Here is a 3919-nt window from a genome sequence, read left to right as displayed (position 1 = left end):
TACTTTGCTAAAAGCCAATCAGGTAGCACCACTGGAAAAATTAAAGAAAAGCAAAAGTTCTGAATATTTGTTCAATAATTCATTTGTGGCATTAGTTTTTTTAATTCGTTAACGGCATTGCTCCTGACATTGCTCAATGTACGATTCAGAAATGTCCAGCTCGATGCAGAAAATCTTTCAGAAATGTTGATTTTTTTAAAAGGCAACAGATCTCTAATACTAAACCAGTTAAACTGAAATCTCTCAAAGCTCTGAACACATTTAAGGGCAAAAGCAAACGGCAAAATCATGTATGTGAAAATTAACTGCCGTTGGTGTTTTTGCTGGGTTTTTTTTGTTTGTTTTTTACCAGAAAATGTTATAGTTGCTTAATAAAGCGAAGCATACAACGTACATAGAATAAATAAACAAAAAATACAACGGAGCTGTAAAACATATTTCCTTATAAAAGAGGGTAAAAGAAAACACTATCATGCCCCAGTTGAGTTAAAAGCCAATGTGTAAAGATTTTTAGAGGGGTTCTGCTTAAAAAGCTTAATGGTTGTGAGCACAGATCTCGCTGGTTGTGTCCAACTTTTTATTCTCTGATGCAATTTTTTTCCATGTCACACTTATTGCAGTGCCTCTAGATATGCTTCTGCTACACAAACGGTGAGCAGATTCTCAAAGTATGCACTACTATTGACACCTCTTGATATATATACCCATAGTTAAGTGGTTCTGTTTGATGAAAAGGAAAATGCAGCAAAAAGGCACAAAGAGGGTCTTTATTTTGCTTTATCTGTTTTCTCTCTAAACTCCTATTATGGCTATGGTATTCTGTTGATTGACACGTTTTATTGTATTTTTATGCCCAAGTCTGCCCTGCCTGCTACATACCCTCTGTGTGATTCCAAATGGGGCAAACTGGCTGTTTCCATCCATCCAGCCATTTTCTTCCGCTTTATCTGGGGCCAGGTCGCAGAGGCAGCAGTCTAAGCAGATGCCCAGACTTCCCAATGCACACGCCTCCTCCAGCTGCTCTGGGGGGACCTGAAGGCGACACCAGGCCAGCTCAGAGACTCCCTCCGGCGTGTCCTGGGCCTGGGAGGCACCCTTGTAAAACAGATTAAAGGAATAGTACACCCAAAACATGATTAGCCTTCATTTTCTACTCACCCCCATGCTGAACAACACTCTGGAGTACTTTTTTGATATCTCAAATGCATCTGGAGATCTGGGAGGCTTCTTGCTGTCTGCTGACATTCAAATAATGGAGGTCTATGGTGACCGAGACAGAAAGGTCCATAAAAGTCCACAAAAACGTGTCAATATTCCTCCATACTGCTCGTCCAATGTATTCCAAGTGTCCTGAGTGGGTAGCATCCAGAATTTACTCGAAACGAAGTCATTTAGAATGTTTTTAGAGCATAAACAGTAGTGTATAGGATTTCCTGAAAGCGTGCACATGCGCGCTCACGACGCTACGGAAGCCGGCAGACCAAACCAGATGAAAGTGCGCATTCAGCGTCTGCTCTGCCAATAATGCAAGCGTAGAAGAAGAAATGTGCTGTTTACCTGTGCAAAGAAAGAAACAACGAAAGAAAAATGTCTGAGGACTTCAGTGTTGAGGAAGAGCATGAGTTCTTTGCCGAGCTGAATGCGCTGGTTTGGTCTGCCGGCTTCCGTAGCGTCGTGAGCGCGCATGTGCGCGCTTTCAGGAAATCCTATACACTACTGTTTATGCTCTAAAAACATTCTAAATTACTTCGTTTCGAGTAAATTCTGGATGCTACCCACTCAGGACACTTGGAATACATTGGACGAGCAGTATGGAGGAATATTGACACGTTTTTTGTGGACTTTTATGGACCTTTCTGTCTCGGTCACCATAGACCTCCATTATTTGAATGTCAGCAGACAGCAAGAAGCCTCCCAGATCTCCAGATGCATTTGAGATATCAAAAAAGTACTCCAGAGTGTTGTTCAGCATCGGGGGTGAGTAGAAAATGAAGGCTAATCATGTTTTGGGTGTACTATTCATTTAAGCTGTTTCATCTGCCATGTTTTATCTTGCAACTGACAGATTTAGAACTTTTGAATTTTAAATTTCCCCCAAAGCGGATATGTTTTACTTTGCATGATGATGCAAGATGAGTTTTTTTTCCATTAATTCTCTTTTACAGGTATCTTTAAATAGTAAAAGTTAAGCAGTAGGACATTCCTCTATAAATTTTTTATTATATAAAATAATCCGCTGTGCTTTTAATCTTTTCAGTTTTCAAAAAACTAGCAATGTTACATGTAACTGTATTATTTTGTAAAGAAGCTTTGAAATATTTGAATTACAGCCATTTCAACCAGAGTTTATGATGCTTTCTGCTAAGTGCATAAACATTTTCCACTAAGCTCTTTGCTTGTTTAATGTGTGTTACCGATATAGAAATATGTTGTACTAAATATTAATATTGTGAAATATTAACAAAATCTCTGTAATAAACATTTTTGAAAGCTGTTTTTGAACTGAATTTGATTCTTCTTGTTAGTTGGTCTTTAGATTATATCTGTGAAGATTCTCAGTCATCCAGATCATTGTCAAGCTTGAAAAAGTTCAGTTTAGGTAACTAGAAAACTTCATATTCCGTTGCCTAAACTGTACTTATTCAAGCTTGTCTTTAGATTATATTTCCCAATTAACTAAATTAAATGTGAAACTTTAAAACGGGTGTTGTGATCAAAAAAAGTAATCAATTTTAATTAATAAAATTTTTTAGGAGCTTTTATTCTGAAAACTGTAAAGGTAACGACGTTTTTCCTGATTCGGAACTTGTCATTGATTGGTCAGTGAGGAGGAAGTAAACCGGATGTAGCAGCGCTAGCATGACCCGCTAAGTAATGAAGAAACGTCTTAAAGTTTCTGCAGTTTGCGTTTTAGACACATGACATGACCTAAAAAGCTGCTATGAGGGAGGAGCCTCCTTGATCACCTGTAGTGGAGTTTTCCGCTATAGATTTTAAATATCCTCCATCGGCAAAGAGATCGGACCGTTAGCCACCGTGGAGCTCAAGCAGCTAATAGAGATTTTATGTTAGCTACTCTGAACTCAGATAATCTATTATTACACTGCATTCGATCAGATGTTGATATGGGTTCGATTCCCCTTTCATATGGGAGTATATGACTAAAACTTTGTTTTATTGGACCATATGAAAGCTGGGAAGGACAATCCCTAGTGGGCTGAGGATGTCTGAAATAATGGAGGCTGAAGCAGAAGTGCTCAGCTTGCCATCTGCAGCATCCACATCAACATTGGAGCAGAAACAAGATGGCAAAGATCTCTGTAAGTGAAAACTCATTTGAGTGTTTTTGTGATCTTGATCAGACTCTAATGACAGCTGGGTAGAAAAACACAAAAACCCTAAATAATATCATGAGCATATAGATGAAGGGGGTGTGGTTACTTATCCAGATTTAGCAGAGTAGATGTAGACTAACATTTCAGGAATGTCTGTCTTTATCGGGATACATTGAACACAGCACATAGTAACCATCAGTAAACTGGAATAAGAGTAGCAGAGTGAGCAAGATAGGTCTGAGTTACACTATGAGCCTTTCATCCAGACCAGTCCCTCAGTGAGGTCTAGAAGCATAAGATCTATACCCAGCCATTCAGCAAACATACTGCTACATGGATGTACATCTTGTTTTGGTATTTGACAAATGGGCCCTTGAATGATATATTACCTACTGTAAATTAAGTTGAAAAAAGAGGTTAACAAGTCAAGAAAAAAAGGTAAAAAGCTAATTGGAAAGTTACAAAGTAAGTCAAACAGTTATTAAGCCTAGTTAACATTTATGTTTGGGTTTATAAACTAAAAAATGTGTCAGTATCAGCATTAATTCCTGTAAGGTTCTGTTGAACCCCCAAAAATGTGTTTT

The 3919-nt window shown here is 38.3% G+C and overlaps 1 pseudogene; it reads left to right on the top strand.

Moving 5' to 3' along the window:
- Positions 1–2859: 2859 nt before the first annotated feature.
- The window catches only part of LOC107089520, a 4736-nt pseudogene continuing 3676 nt past the window's right edge, over positions 2860–3919 (top strand).

This window comes from Cyprinodon variegatus, unplaced genomic scaffold (assembly GCF_000732505.1).
Source record: "Cyprinodon variegatus isolate N-32 unplaced genomic scaffold, C_variegatus-1.0 Scaffold256, whole genome shotgun sequence".
In the NCBI taxonomy this organism is placed as follows: Eukaryota; Metazoa; Chordata; class Actinopteri; order Cyprinodontiformes; family Cyprinodontidae; genus Cyprinodon; species Cyprinodon variegatus.
This window is presented reverse-complemented; position numbering and strand designations above follow the sequence as displayed.